The sequence below is a fragment of the Equus caballus genome, chromosome 13 (assembly GCF_041296265.1).
Source record: "Equus caballus isolate H_3958 breed thoroughbred chromosome 13, TB-T2T, whole genome shotgun sequence".
In the NCBI taxonomy this organism is placed as follows: Eukaryota; Metazoa; Chordata; class Mammalia; order Perissodactyla; family Equidae; genus Equus; species Equus caballus.
In genome coordinates this window covers 31,294,473-31,310,618 of record NC_091696.1, presented here as the reverse complement: position 1 = coordinate 31,310,618, position 16,146 = coordinate 31,294,473, and the positions used below count along the sequence as shown (strand labels likewise).

At 50.3% G+C, this 16,146-nt stretch overlaps 1 protein-coding gene, 1 long non-coding RNA gene and 1 other non-coding gene across 5 annotated transcripts in view; 1 reads left to right on the top strand and 2 right to left on the bottom strand.

Annotated features, from left to right (window-relative positions):
- Window positions 1–16,146, bottom strand: part of GSG1L (GSG1 like) — a 219,235-nt gene that overhangs the window by 112,374 nt on the left and 90,715 nt on the right. The window lies entirely within an intron of this gene.
- Window positions 6,871–7,013, bottom strand: MIR9129 (microRNA mir-9129). Its single transcript, NR_128161.1, has one exon. It is a non-coding gene; the product is annotated as a microRNA mir-9129 (primary transcript).
- Window positions 13,139–15,515, top strand: LOC138916997 (uncharacterized). 2 transcript variants are annotated; one of them, XR_011424301.1, is made up of 3 exons: window positions 13,139–13,246; window positions 13,812–14,070; window positions 14,600–15,515. It is a non-coding gene; the product is annotated as an uncharacterized lncRNA (long non-coding RNA). The 2 variants fall into 2 exon arrangements; XR_011424302.1 differs by having other exon boundaries at window positions 13,149–13,246; window positions 13,812–14,228.

Sequence of the window (16,146 nt, the reverse complement as noted above, 5' to 3'; positions counted from 1 at the left end):
TGGGCTGAAAGGCCCTCAGGGAACCTGTAATTAAATCCCAGAAGATTGCCAATTCTCCTGCTGCTGAGGGAGGAAAAGAGCAAGGCACAGCAGGTGTGTCCAGACAGGGCTGAGCAGAGACAGCCAGCCAGAGACAGAGGCGGCTTGGGCTGCAGTGGCCAAGAGCAGACACGAGGGGAGCTGGGGATATGTTTAGTCAGAGGGAATGAGGGCCAGATGGAAGCAGGTGATTCTGGCAGGCCCAGGCTCGGAAGGACTGGAAACTTTCACCTTCTGTCAGATGGAAAGAAAGCAGCCCAGGTTCCTACACAGTCTAAAATTCTATTACCCATCAGTCCACCTGTGAACAAACATTTGCTGTGACCAGAGCCACTTTTTCAGGCATAAGTCCATTGTATCACTCTCCTGCTCCCAACGCAGGCCTAATGGTCAACTGATATGCCCCAGTACAGCCATTCTTATGGTTCAAATATTGAAATACTTTCATATCTGGTCATGTCGGTAAATAGTTGCTGTCTTGAGCACCACCTCCCCCTACCCAGGTGTCCCCACCACACACTGCTTGCTCCCACCTCTCTCCAAGAGCCTTAGGTTTCCCTTCCAAGATTTACTCTAGCACCATGGCCAGCGGCTGTGTGTTGGTGCCTGGGGGTTGTTCAAGATGTTGAACATCACTCTCACCACTGTTTAAAATCCATGACCTTTCCTCTGGTATATCCTTTTTAATTGCTGCCCCTACTAACTTTTCCAGCCTCATCTCCCACAATACAACCACTATGAACTCCAACTACATGAATTCCCCACCTTCCTCAAACAAGACATATGAGGCATATTCTCTCTACCTGGACCTCCCTCTCCCTCATCTGTCCACCAAAACTCCTACTCATCCTTCAAACACCTTTGCAATTGTGCCCCAGTTCATACAAGTGGGCTTCCCGCCCAGTCGAAAAACTGACTTGATAGCTGGGATACGGCCCTGTGTTTAACCAAATCTGTGTCTTGGTTTCTTTTCCAAGTTCCTGTTTTTGTAATATGTCTTCGACTGTAGCCCCCTCCTAGGATGAAGACTGCCTTAATCATACCTGTCACCCACCCTTTTTGGCAGCAGCGAGAGACAGGGAGGGAGAGAGAGGCATCAGGATGTCACAATGTCTAATAACTCAAGCCAACACCACAAAGACCACCAGGACAGTATCTTCTGCCGTCCCCCCAGTCTACCATGTCCTCTAATCAGCTGCGATAATGAGAAGAACTTAATAAACAAATTCATCAAAATTTCATTTATTTACCCTTGTTGTGACCATGCGCATCTCCCATATCCATCACTCATCCCTCCCGCCCTGAAAATGACTGATCTCTCTCTCCTCAGCACTACTCCAGTTCCACCATCTCTCTTGTGGCCACAAGAATGTCAAAACTGCAGTTTTCCCCTCTTTATCAAGCCTGTGTCTCCAGGTGTCTTTGCTGCGCCAAGATATTTATCTAATTCCATTGATCCAATATATTCTATTTCTTACAGAAAAACGTAACTACAAAATATTTCCCAACATGTATGGCTATATGATTGTACTTTTCCCTTCACATACCTATAACCAAATGCATCCTGTATACTTATGACTTAACCTAATAAATTTCCCTACTCGATTACAATAGACTGGCTCCCAGTCTATATCACCAATCACCTCTGCGGGAAGGCGGGACATTCTGATGCAGATGCTGACCTGGATTCCCCATCCCTGTGACTCCCTCTCCGGCTCCTTTCCTTTTCTTCGTTCTGCCCTCTGCTTTCTCTCCTAACCCAAGCCTTCAGCACTGCTCGCTGGACAGCTCCCCAGCACCATTTGCCCCAGGATTCCAGTCTAAAGGTGGATGGCGCTCAATCCTACACAACAGCCCTCTCCCTAAACACAGATAGGTAGGGGCAACCCATGCTGATGCTCCTGAACCTTCTTATCCCCCCTCATCCTTCACAACGGCTTCAACATACCATCATTTAAACATACTATTTACATATACAGATTTGACAAATTGAGCCAGTATTTACTGGCTAGGTAAAGCCTGGTACTGGGGGGATGGGCTTGACATGATCATCAAGCTTTGTTCTGCTGCCCCTGGCCAGGGTCCGGCCTCTGCGTGGCACTCAGCACAGCACAGCCATCTGGGCAACTGTTGCTGAGCTCCTGCATCTGTCCCTGTGCTCCCAAGAGGCTCTAGAAGCCCTCCCCCCAGGATGATGACCACCTCCCACTCCCACATCCCTAACACACTGTGTCAATGCTCTGCTCTATGGCAAAGGGGGAGACTTCGCCAGAAATCCATGGTGTATGTGCGCTACAGAAAGTGCCTAAAGACCCGTTACAAATAGTATTGTGGGAGCCATTTTTTCAGGGACATTCAGAGGGAGTGCACCACGATGACTAAGAGTACAAACTCTGGAGCCTAGCTGCCTGTGTTCAAACCTTGGCTCTCTCATGTACTTGCTTTGTGACCTTGTGCAAGTTACATAACCTCTCTGAGCTTCAGTCTCCTCCAAGTAAAATGGAAATAATAATAGTACCTTCCTCAGAAGGTTTATGAGGATTAATTCAGCTTAACATGCATAAAGTGCTTAATATTTAAAATTTATAAAGGTAGTATTTATATTTTTAAAGTTCTTAAATCAGTAAGAGCAAAATTACATATATACAAATATACATAAATGTATTTATAAATGTACACAATGTATACATACTAATATATAAATATACGTCATTATATAGTATTATATGTTTAGTGTACACTACATATACTAAGTGAACTATGCAGTAAATATTATATATGATTATAGTCCGCTATACTTTATAGAGTATATTTAGCATAATGTATATGTATGTAAGTGTATACATTTGTGTATGTACACACAGGATTAAAGTTTACAAGAAGTAGGGGGAGAAATGATCAAATTTACTACCCTAACATAGCTATCATCATTTTAAAAGTTATTTCCTTCTGATTGCTTTTCACTTGCATACATTTTTACATCATGCTGGACCAACAGTTTTGTGTCTTGATTTTTTTTTTTTTTTAGGAAGATTAGCCCTGAGCTAACTACTGCCAACCCTTCTCTTTTCGCTGTGGAAGACCGGCCCTGAGCTAACATCCATGCCCATCTCCCTCTACTTTTTCCGTGGGACGCCTACCACAGCATGGTGTGCCAAGCGGTGCCATGTCCGCACCCCGCACCGCTAAGAAGCAGAACATGCAAACTTAACCACTGCGCCACCGGGCCAGCCCCTGTGTCTTGATTTTTTTGCATAAATAATGTCATAAACGCTGTATCATGTGATTACACAACCTTAGAGATCTTTTCTTAATGGCTGTATAATATCCCAGTGAGCAGACAGACCTGAATCGACTTGGCTGTTTGTCCTTGTATCTGCTAGGGTGCTTTAGGCTGCAAGCCAGAAGAAGCCCTGACTCAGCCACCGTAAACAGCGAGGAGCTGTCTTCTCTCACATCAAAGAAACCTTGGGAAGAAAGCATCTCTGAGGCTGATTAACTTAGCAGCTCAATATCATCACAAAGTCCTTTCCATATTTGTGCTCTGCCATCCTGCATGTGATGGATGATGGATTGCCCTGATTTTGACCCTTAGGGTCATAATATGCCTGCAGCAATCCAGGCTGAAGTGGAAGAACAGATTGACTCTTATATCTCTTCTTAAGAGTGAGAAAAGCTTTCCACAGTATCCCAGCAGAACTGGGTCACACACCTACTTCTAAGCCAACCACTGTCAAGGGGACAGGATAACCTTGTTGATTTAGACCAGTCAGGATTCATCCCAGGCTGGGGATGTAGGGGACATTCCCCAAGAGTGGAGATGTGTGGATAGCTGAACAAAACAAATTTCTTTTCGAAGGAGAGTAGGGTGGACAGATATTAAGGAGACAGCTAACAGTGTCTGTCTTGTTCCTTGTTTGGACATTTCACTCACATCCAATTTGATGGAGCGATTAAGTCTGAGTAAAGGGATTCAAATTCTTAAAGGAGGTGGCATTTGATCTGGGCTTCACAGGATGTGTAAATGTCAACAGGGGAGCAGACAGTATTTCAGGCTGAAGTTCCTGCATGAGTGGAGTCAGAGAGGTAGTCAATTGTGGAGCATTTTCCAGGAAGAATGGGGATCCCTGCGAAGTTAAGGTGTCGGATGGTGGAAGTGAGGGGTGGAAGGTGAGTCTAGATTGAGGTCGAATTAGGGGAAATGCTTAAATGTTGATTGAAGGAGACTGAACTCAGGACTTTGAAGCCATGGGAAGCTACTGAAGAAGTGAGAGAATAAATGAGACTCAGAAGAGCTGAGCTTTGGGAAAAAAGCCCTGGGTGCGGATACAGGATGCACAGCATGAGAGAAGTGGGTGAAGGGAGACCACTTAGGAACAGGCCACAACCGTCCAAGGGTGGTGCCTCAGCCTCGCCCCATGGCAGTGCTACTGGGAAGGAGGTGAGAGAGTCCACCCAGCCAGGGAGATGGACCACAGGACCAGCGGTGCTTTCCTGTTAGGACAGGGACCGAGGGGTGGGGTGACAAGATGAATGATGGCGTTGTTAACCAAGCCAGTGAAGAAGCAAAGACAAAGGATCTATGAAGAGAATGGCCCACCTGCGGCCTGCACAGAGTCCTGGATTTCCAGGCAAGGTGCCAACACCTCCAACAGGGACAGAAGAGAGCAGCTCAGGAGGTCCAAACAAAATGCACTTATGCCGACGTCAGCGAGGAAGGGGAAAACTAGCCGAATGAACTGAGGTGCATTGTTAAAGTCTGGGAGGCACGCTCTGTGAAAGTTTTTGTCCATTAATTGAAGTGGGGCTTCCAACTGGATTTCAGTAAAACAGCCTTCACAAATACAAGACAGAGAAAAGGAGTGACAAAGCCTTATCTACCGTTATTGTCCCATCTTCTCCAAGGAAAGGCACTGGACATCAGATTGTAAGTGTGGGACACCATCACTGAAGTGCTCCACAGCCTCCTGACCACAAGTCAGTCTGGACCCAGGCCTGGCTCTATAAAAGGTGGGACGAGTTACCCACATATTTATTCCTTCATGCATTCATTCATTTATCCACATTTATTAAGTACCTGCCATGTGCTAGGCACTGGGCCAGAAAGAACCATGATCAAAGCAGTTATGGTCCTGCCCTCACAGAGCTCACGGTCAGTCCACAGTGATGCAGATGAGCACAGTGTGGCTGATAAAAGGCTTTGACAAGGAACCTCAGCAGAGAAGCACCCAGCTGGAAGGTGTGACATCTGGGGTGGGGACTGCAGAGGAAAAAGCAGCTGCCTAAGTGGAAGTAGCACGGGAGGCTGACATCAGTGAAGTGCCTCCTGGGATGTGAGCAGTTAACTATCTCCCACTTAATCATCACGCAGCCCTGTGAGGTGGCTATGACAACCACCTTCACTTGTCAGATGAGGAAACTGAGGCTCAGAGAAACTTGTTCCGAGACTGACGCCAAGCCCAAGTCCTTGACCCCTAGCTGAGCCACCCCTTCATCCAGCCCTCCACCTGTGCTCACCCAGATGACTGCCGTAGCCTCCTAATGGGTCCCCCAAGCCCACTCGGATCCTCCTTCAATCTACCCTCCACACAGCGGCAGGGATCTTTTGAAAAAGTGGACGTGTTTTGTCACCTCCCATGGGAATGCCTCAACAGTTTCCCTTACTGTTCAGATGGAGGAAAGACTCCACATCATGGACTTCAAGGCCCTGTGTGACCTGGCACCTCCTCTCTGTGCTCCAGTCACACTGGCTTTTTCTCAGACCACCTCCCCACTGACATCCTCCTCCATACCACAGGACCTTTGTACATGCTATTCCTTGCCTAGAACACTCTTCCCTACCTTTGCCTCCAAAAGCCCCTACCTTAGTTGGCTCATATCCATCCCTCAGTTCTTGGCCCAACTGGCACCTCCTCTAGGACACCTGACTTGACGGCCCAGTTTAGGGAAATTTCCTCTGTTGTACACAGTTTATCAATTATCCTTTCATTAGACCAGTGATTCTTAATTCTGGTCGCACACTGAAATCACCTGGGGAAAGTTTAAAGAACACTGATGCCCAGACCCCAGCCCAGGTCCAGTGCATCAGAGTCTCTAAGTGGGAGGGTGGGGGAGTGGGAAGGAGGGGTGACCTGGGCACCCATATTTCTTAAATGTTCCCCAGATGCAGCCACAGTGGAAAAGCAGTGCTTTATCATAATTTTCTCAAAGCCTGCGTCATAACTTCGTTCACGTTTGTCTCCTCCACTAGACTATAGGCTCCATGAGGGCAGAGTCCCCCAGCACCTCTCCATTCCTGAGAAAGGAGGCACTCAGTAAACACGTACCCAGCAGAGGAGGCTGACTGGAACAGCCAGCGTGTGCCAGGCCAGTAGACTTCACGCACTCCGTCCTGTTCCATTCTCACAAAAACCCTAACAGGAATTCCTGTTAGTCTCATTTGACAGGTGGGGAAACTGAGGCTCAGGAAGGCAGAATCAAGATCTCAAAGAGAAGCAAGTCCCAGAGGATAGATTCCAGTCCCTGTCCATCTGACTCCAGAACTTTCTATCCAATTCTGCCCATTCCTTCAAGATACGGTAAAAAATAACACCTGTGAAGATGCCACACCTCACGGAGACTCATCACGTGTTTGACTTGGTCCTTCCCGGTCTCTTGGTCCCACAGCCCAGTTCTAAGGAAAACAAAATCCTTGTGAGTGGAGAGAGAACAAGACAAAGGCCCGGCATCCAGGTGTCGGGTCCCCTCGCCCCAGAGAGAGGCCTCTAATTGGATCCCACCCAGCTGACCTCGAGCTGCCTGCTGACAGCTGGCTGGTGGCCGAGGGCGCAGCAAAGGGCTGGGTCAGAAAGGTCCTCCAAGTGGCCCACGGTCCGGGCAGCAGAGTTTAGCCTCAGTGGCTTTGATTGGCCTCAGAAGCCACACTCTGCTGAACGCCATTCTGACCTCCATCCCAGGAGACCCCGACACCAGCCCAGAGCTCAGTTTAACACAAGCCGGAGACAGCTAAGAAGTTTAGAGTCTGGTTTTGGATTTCTGTCCCTCTTCATTTTTCTCCTTATGAACTAGGAGACTGAAAAATCTTTCTTTTTTTTTTTTCTTTAAGATTGGCACCTGAGCTAACAACTGTTGCCAATCTTTTTTTTTTCCCCTGCTTTTTTACTCCCCAGATCTCCCCAGTATATAGTTGTATATTTTAGTTGTGGGTCCTTCTAGTTGTGGCATGTGGGACACCGCCTCACTGTGGCCTGATGAGCGCTGCCATGTCCGCGCCCAGGATCCGAACCAGTGAAACCCTGGGCCACGGAAGCGGAGCGCATGAACTTAACCACTCGGCCACCGGGCCGGCCCCTGAAAAATCTTTCTTAATCACAGAATAACACACACACGGTGAATGAAAGGGTGGAGACCCTGGAGAGCTGTGGTTCTCAGCCCTGGCTGCCAGGGGAGCATTTAAAAAATAATGGTGCCCGGGTCCCACCTCAGACCTATTGCATCTGAATCTATCAAGGTGGGACCCAGGTACCTATATGTCCTTAGATCTCCCCAGGTGGTTCTAATGTGCAGTCCGACTGGAGAACCACCGCACTGGAGGGTGAATGGCTCCTCAGAGGGGATGGAGGGTGAAATAGTGTGCGGGGGGGGGCGGGGGGGGGGAATCGCCCAGTCCCTCCTCCCTTGTCCTGGTAGCAGCTGCCTAGCTTTCCTTAGGAAGCCATCCCTCCCCCATCCTCATCCTGTGGTTTAAGATGGTCTGACTCTTAGCTCAGGATTAGTCACATGACTAGGCCTGGCCAATCAGAGTTTTGCATCTCCCTAATGGCAGCGATTGGTTCAGGAAAGGCATGGAGCCCATCGGCTCTGGGGCTAATGTGGCTGCTGCTGAGGAAGAAAAGTTCTCTTCTCTCTAGGGTTGCTATGTATGGTCCCTCCAGCAGTCATTTTGCCACCTCCTGGAAAGATTCAGCCTGAGAATGATGCCCTAAGAGAGGAACTGCAAAGCTAACAGCTGAAAAGAGAGAGATTCCAGTGATGTACTTTGAGCCCTAGATCCAGCCATACCTGAAGTTTTCAGTTCCCTTTTTCCTTTCAGTCTCTCTGAGTTGTGCTTCCGTTATGTGTGGTTTTAAAAAGCCTGACTGCTACAGTTGCTGTTGGTATGTCTGCTCCCTGGTGAGCTTGGTGGGGCGAGGCTATGGGCCAGATTCCATTCCGCACATCCCAGGGCACCCGGCACAAAGTGAGAGAATGCGGAATGAGCGGGCAGAGTCCCAGCTCTCTGCCCTCCTCCACTATACCTTCTTCTTTCCTGTTCTTCTGGGTCTCCTGCAGCCCAGAGTACTCCCAGAAAAGAGCCTGCGCCTGGAAGCAGTAGCCAAGCCACTGCAGAGCTGGCCATCCATGTGTATGTAGCACTTCCTGGGGCCTCACTCTGTGTGGGTCAGAGTCAGGCCTGGCTTTGGGACCCAGCTCTGCCTCTCAGCCAGGGCCGGGACTGGCGTGCTTCTGAGAGGGAGGGTGTCCTTAAACCTCAGTCCCAGCCTGCACCTGTGACTTTAAGCAGGTCACATGACCCTTCCACACCTCCACTTCCTCACGTATAAACTATTACAGTTTCACAGAGTGTCTACTAGTTGTCAGGAGCTGCTCGAATTGCTTTTCTGTAACGTCCCACTGACCCCACATGGCTGGCCCCCTTCCCCTCTGTGGTCCTTACTCAAATGACGCCTTCCCAGGGAAGCCTCCCTCCGCTGCCCTCCCATGATCTCAGCTCTTCACACCATCTAAGGGCTCTGCAGGCTTCCGTATTCACTTTTGTCTGAGTCCTCGCATTCAAATGTGAGCGCCAGGAGCGAGGACTGCTTCCCTTGTATTCACTGCTGTTTCCCCAGCACACAGTAGGTGCTCAATCAGTTTTTGTTAACTGAGTGAATGGATTCAGTCCTCACAAGCACCCCGGGAGGTAGCTCCTATTATCAGCCCTAAGGTGGTATCATTATCCTTGAAAATCTGATGTGTAGGAGGCCCCTTGTACATAGTAGGTCCTCCATTGACGTGGTTCAGAAATGCTGTGTTCTTGATTTCCGGAACAACCTGAGAAAGAAGAGATTGGGGTGCCTTGTCAGCCGGCTCCCAGGTCACTTATAATACAGCAAATAATTTGACATCTGCTTCCTCATTCGGGTTCTTTGTGGGGCCAATCAAGGGACAGCAAGTTTCCCGTCTGGGAGCTGCTAGTGAAGGTTAAATAATGAACGGCAGGACCAAGCGGATGAGCCTGGACTTCTTGGTGGCTGCAACCTCCTGCCTGTGCCCACTAGGACTCAGCCACATGGACACTCTGCTCTGACCTCAGCCCCACATGGTCAAACGGACAGCCTCCACTCTGCTGGCCCCAGCCCAGCCCCCAGCCCTCAGCCCCCCTGACCTCTCTCTGGGTAGAAAGCACACAGCAGGAAGGATGTCAAGAGGCAGTTTCCAGAAGCGGAAACCCAAACCTGAGGAGCACTCGAAGAGACACTCAGACACACTCCTAATCAGAGAAATGCAAATTACGGCAATGAGACAAGACTTTCTGCTTTCTATTGACTAGACAGGCAAACACTAGGGAGCTGGGTGACGCCCAGTGCTGTCCGGAGGCGGGCTGTGGGACCCTCCTGTGGGGCTGGTGTTAACTTGGGAAATTAGGACATCCTTCCCTATGACCCCTCAATTCTGCTCCAGGGTGTACAGCCCAAGGATATTCTCACACAGGTCCTCAGGAGGACAAGCCCGAGGACGTTCTTTATAGCATCGTTTGGGGTGACAGGGAGTGGGGAGCAATCTGGGTATCCATCTCCAGGAGAATAAGTAGCATATGGGGGGACACTCAGCACAGAGCCTCAGGCAGGTGTTGGATGAGGTGAGCACCCAGCCACATGGATGGATCTTAAACTTGTAGTGCTTAATGGAAACTCAGGGTGAGATCTGTGACACACAACGTGATTGCCTGGGTCGCCGCTCAGCAGACATTCACACCCCTGTCTCTTGCAGCAAAAACACTTCCCCACCCTACTCACTCTGGGCCTGGCTGCCACTTGCTTTGTCCACTGGAATATGGGCTGAAACGACCGTGTACCATTCCCCCACTGAGGCTTAAGAGGCATCACAGATTTCTCCCACCCCGCTTGCATTTCTGCCGTTGCCACGAAAACGTGCCCTGGGTAGACACTGGCCCCAGAATGACAGGACACACACAGGGCAGACCTGAACCCAACCCACAGCCCAGAACCAAGCCCAGTCAGCCCACAGCCCACAGCAGTCAGCCCACCCAATCCGCACACTCACAAGCAAGAAAAATAAGGCTTGTTTTTGTAAGCCACTGAGTTTGGGGGTGTTGTCATACAGCCTACTGCAGAAATAGCTGACTGATACACAGTCAGTGTATTTATACACATTTGAAGTATGCAAAAAGTGACAAATTTGTAAGAACATGTATAAATGTAAATACTTTAAACAGAATTGAGGGTTGCCAGTAAAGGAGAGAGGGGAGTGGGGGATAAAGAGAAATTAATTAATCAATCAGTCGGAGACCTGCATGGACAACTGATGGTCACTGCCTCGATCTGAGCAGTAAGATCAGCTCACTCTCTTCCTCTAAGTTTCTGCTTCACCAAAAACAAGCCCATGAAGGCAAGGACCTAGAATAGTCCTGGGGAGGGCCACAGTTGGTGCTCAATAAATACTAGTTGAACCAAGGACTAAGACCTCTTTGACCCTGGGACCCCTAGAACCTCCCTTCTGGCAGGAAATTTCACACTACTTTGTTGGAATGCAAAACTCAAGTGCCTGGGCGGGGTCTTTGCCACCCTGAACTCACAGGTCTCAGGAGCTTCATAAACAGGTCCAAGGTGCCCTCGGTGCTGGCCACTGGCGCGATCGCAGGAGGCGAAGCCCGTCTTGACCCTGGCCCCGGACTACTTCCACTGGGCTAATCGCAGGGAGGAGGAAGGGTGGGATGAACGGAATTAAATCTTCCTCACCATCTCAGCCTGATTACTTGTCAACTTCAGGCCTAAAGGGACTTGGATGAGACCTCCACGGGGAATAAGGAGGCAGCAGAGCAGAAGGAGCTCCCAGCCCAGGAGGCAGGACAAGCTTCCAGACCACTGTTACATTTTCAAGGGCCACTCCACCTCTCGCTACCCTCCAGCTCATGTAGTTCTAAATAAACGTCCCGGGGAGAAAAGCCCTGCAGAAAGGGAAGGAAGGGTTAAGAAGTGAGCCATGAATTTCATTTCCAAGGAAACTAGGAAGTGGAAGAAAACCAGAAGTGGAGAAAACCCAGAGCAAATGGCACCAGCACCACCAGAGAGCCCTGGTCTGGAGTCCAGCCAGCACTGGGTTGAAGCCCAACGCTGTTATTTCATTGGTATGGGAGTGTGAGTAATGTGCCTAGCCTCTCTGAGCCTCAGTTTTCCGCGTGTATAATGGGGACAAAAAGAGTCCCTACATCCTGGGGCTGTTGAGAGAATTCAGTGAGATGGTCTACGCACAGCGCCCGGCTCAGGCAGAGGCTCCGCATCAGAGCCCAGATGTCTGCTGAGCACCAGCCGGAGCCAGCCTTGTGCTAAGACTTGGCACCAAATGAGGCAGGCAAGGCGGTGCCCGTGTGGAGCTCAGGGTCTTAGGAAAACAAGACAGAAAACAAGTAAATACACACAACGAGATCATTTCAGGGGTTTGCACAAGTGGCACCGCAACGTGATCAGAGAGGGGAGTCTGTTTTAGACAGGATGGCAGGGGAAGGCTTCTCTGAGAAGAGGACATGGAGGTGAGATCTGAAGCTGGGAAGACGCCCATTCTGGGAAGCGTTGATGCAAACAGAGCACAGGAAGACACCCCATTCCCATCAGCAAACAACACCCCCCTGGCCTGGGAGGGGCAGCCTGAAGGCTGCTGGGAAAGGTCCTGCCCACAGGTCCCCAGGCCCTGAAAGCAGCCTGGTCCCACCCACCCCAGCTCATCACACACTGATGGGGGAGAGGACACCCTCAGAGTCAGCACCGGGGGCTCTACTGGCTTTTTATTTCCAGTGCCAACTGGAGTCTACAATACGGGTTCTGTCTTCAGGCTCTTCCCTCTCTGAGTTTGTAGGACACGTGGTCAAAATCTCAGCTGAGCACTAACTCAGTGCCAGGCTCTCAGCCACACCCGGGAGACAGATATGAAGCAGTCCTGCCTCTAGGGCCGTCTGCAAGCTCTCCCAGGGTTCTGGTGGCTGCTGCTTCCAACCGCTGCCACTCCTCTGCCTGGAGGTAGCCATTAACCAGTTTTCAGAGTTCAGATCAGACCATACCACCGCCCATCCTGTAGCTTATCCCCGTGTCCATCCAGGATACAGACCAAGGTTTTTGACATTACATTTGAGGCTTGTTGCGACCTAGCCTTGCTGACTCCTCCAGCCTGGCTCCTCCCAGCTCAGCTAGAGCCATTAGCTGCTGCAGACAGAACACGCCACGGGTATCCATTCTCCTCAAATTTGTACATGCTGTTCCTTCCACTTGGAATGTCTTTCCCTACCTCGATCACTCAGCCTGCAAGATGCATTGAGATGATACTGTTCATGACCCCTGCATGATAACCTGACCCCTACCCCATGCACGGTCAGGTCTGGCTCTGAGAGCCACACTGCATTATAATCTAAGACCCCTCGATTCCAGGACCCAGGGGATCAACCCCACCCCCTCGAAGGAAGAGGAGGTGCTAATATTCACGGAACCCTTCCTGAGGGATGATCTGGCCCACTTTATAAACGAGAGAACTGAGGCTCAGAGCCAGTAAGGTCACCTGGCTTGCAAATCAGAGCCAGGATTTAAACCCAGATTATGGGTTCCTCTGGCTCAAAGTCCTCCTTTCTCTTAAGAAACAATGGTTCACTTCCCATCCCCCAGCCACAGTAGCTCTGCCAATCATTGCCTCCCTTACCCCACCCCCTTCTAAAGAGACCACAGCGCTGGGGCTGTACTGTGTGATCCCGCCCCCTGCCCCAGCTCATTGGACCTGACTTGTTTCCAGCTCCAAGCTGAACCAATCAGATTCTCTCTCGTCGGGGTTTTGCGAGTGGGACCTAGAGATTTAGCGGGAGGGTGGGTAGACTACAACGGAGCTACGGTCACTGTAGGGATCACCACAAGAAAAGAAGAAGCAGATGTGCAGAGGAATAGAGGTAAGACTCCTGGTCAGTCCCCTTCTCCTTTCTAAGTTCTGGTCTTCCGATACTTCTCACCTGGCCCAGTGGGGCTGTTCCCCCAAGCTAGTCTGAGCGGACTTCTGGCCCTTGTAGTCCATCTTTCTTCTTCTCTAAAAATCCCCACCAGTCCCCAGTCCAGCCATGGTGCCAAGGCCTTAGGCAGCGCTCTCCTAGTCCATGCCTGGTCTGCCTCACTAGGGGAATGATGTAGGGGTGAACCAGTGCCCTTTTGCAGACCTCCGGTCAACAAGGAAGATGGTCTCACGAGAGGGCAGAGGCTCACACAGGATGACCATTGACTTCCCAGGAGTCCAAAATGCTAAGCTCCCCAAAGGCCTCCCTGAGGCCAGCGTGCTTCAGCACCTGCTGGAGTCTTGGCAGGGACCGGGCAGACGTCCGAGTGGAGAAGGAGACCTCCGCGGCTGTGCAGGCTGCACTCAGGATGGGCATCGTGAGCGGCAACGGCTCAGGGTCGTGTCGGGATGGGAGAGCGCCGCCACCAGGGCCCCCAAGTTCTATTCAAACAAGATTAACAACGCAGGGACCAGTGGGCTGCTCGGAGCCAGCGGTGCGATGCCAAAAGCGTGACAGGGAGTGAGAAGAACCCCCCAAATTCTGCTGTGATTCCGACTTCCGTGGCAAGAAAGAGGATCCTTTAAAGCGAAAAGGGAAGCGTGCGCACGGCGAGGCAGACCCCAAGTCCAAATGGAGGCGAGGCCCTGCCTTTCTGAACCCGCTCCCTCCCGGGGAACGGCCACAGCGAGCCGGGCCCTCCACGTGGGCCGGCGCGCCCTTTGTTGGTGAGCACCGGGGAACCCTGGGGACCAGGGAGGAGCCAGCACCTGAAAGCAGGTCGGGGCGATCCGGTTTCAAAAAGAGCAAGAAACCGGAAACTGTGAACAAGGGCGCAGGCACCGGCGGATTCTTGGGCTAACGGTGGGGGTTAGTATTGGGAGAGGTAAGCTGAGCTTCCTGCAGCCTTCCGGAACCCCTGCCCTTCCCCGCCCTGCCCACCCTCTTTCGTTGCCGCAGGGGAGGGGTGGTGCGGTGCAAAGAGCGGCTACACTCAGGCCGCGAGAACAGGCTTTGAGTTGCAAAGGTCTGGACTTTTAAGTTCAAAAGCCACAGTTTTTACTGTAAATAATATATTTAAAAGAGAGGACCCCCTGGCTACCTCTCCTCTCCCCCGCACTCCGGGCGTCATAAAGCTCCCCGGGCTGGGGGACGGGGGAAAGGGAAGTCAGAGCCTATGAGAGAGACTTTCAGGTGTCTTTAAGGCCCATTTCTTTTTCCTTGCGGGCACATGGTTAAACTACATTTCCCTTGTAGTTGAATGCAGCCGAGTGACAGGTCCAGCCAAAGGACTGTGGGTGGAAATGAAGTGAGCTGCTTCCAAGCCCCGCCCATAGGACCTCCCACATCATCCTCTACTCTCTCTCCTTCCCGACCTGGCGACATGGAGAAGACTCCAGAGCCTGGCAAAGGAAGGAGCTGGATCTCTGGATGAACATGTGGAAGGGGGCGTGCCGCAGGGACACCTGCTCTGGACTTCATGTGGCAGAAAACCAAGTTTCCTCATGGAAAGTGACTAAGATTTACAAGGGTCTTTGTTTCAGCAGCTAGTCTTACTAACATGGGGGAAGTAAAGAAAGCAGAGATGCTGAGTGGATCACTGAAGCGGGCCCCTGCACCCTCTCCCTCCCCCACCTCCCCACGAGCCGTCCTGTAATGGAGAGAATAACAGACTTTCAGAAATCTTGAAGCAGAGACAATCATCCGATCTTAAGGAGAGACAAGGAGAGTAATGAGACTCCAAGGTTGTCCTCCACTCAGCACAGTGCAGGAACAAATGAATGTTGGCAAGGGGTTTCCAGAGAAATGGGCCTGGAACAGCCCTGGAGTGTTTTTCATGAGGGCAAAAGTAGTGTAGTTACTGCTGGAGAGTCAGCAGAGCTCATGAGGCTTTGAGGTCACATCAAGAAGGACCCAGTAGCACCTGCACAGATCAACACACGTATCCCCAGTGTCTGACACATAATAGGAGCTCAACAAGTGTTGATTAGATGGGTGGGTGGATGGATGGATGGATAGATGGACAGGTGAGTAAGTTCTGGGTGTGCTCACGCTCTTAGAAGAAAGCATAAGGGGAAACTTCACAACACTGGATTTGGCAGTGATCTCTTAGATATGACACCAAAAGCACAGACAACAAAAGAAAAGACAAATAAATTGGACTTCACCAAAACTGGAAGCTTTTGTGCATTAAAGGATACTATCAACAGAGAGAAAAGGCCACCACGAAATGGGAGAAAATGTTTGCATATCGTATATCTGATAGTTTGCATATCATATATCTGATAAAGTATGATATCCAGAATATATAAAGAACTCCTATAACTCAACAACAAAACACAAACAACCCAATTCAAAAATGGGCAAAGGATTTGAATAGATATTTCTCCAGAGAAGATATACAAATGGCCTAAAAGCACACGAAGATGCTCAACATCACCAGTCATTAGGGAAATACAAATCAAAACCAAAGTGAGATACCACCTCACACCCATTAGGATGGCTATTATCAAAACAGAAAATAACAAGTGTTGGGGCTGGCCCAGTGGTATAGTGCTTGAGTTTGTGTGCTCCACTTCAGTGACCCAGGTTTCAAAGGTTTGGATCCCAGGTGCAGACCTATGCACCACTCATCAAGCCATGCTGTGGCAGTGTTGCACATACAAAATAGAGGAAGATTGGCACAGATGTTAGCTCAGGGCCAATCTTCCTCACCACAAAAAAGAAAATAACAAGTGTTGGTGGGGGTGTAGAGAAATTGGAACCCTTGTGCATTGTGAATGTAAAACGGTGCACCTGCTATG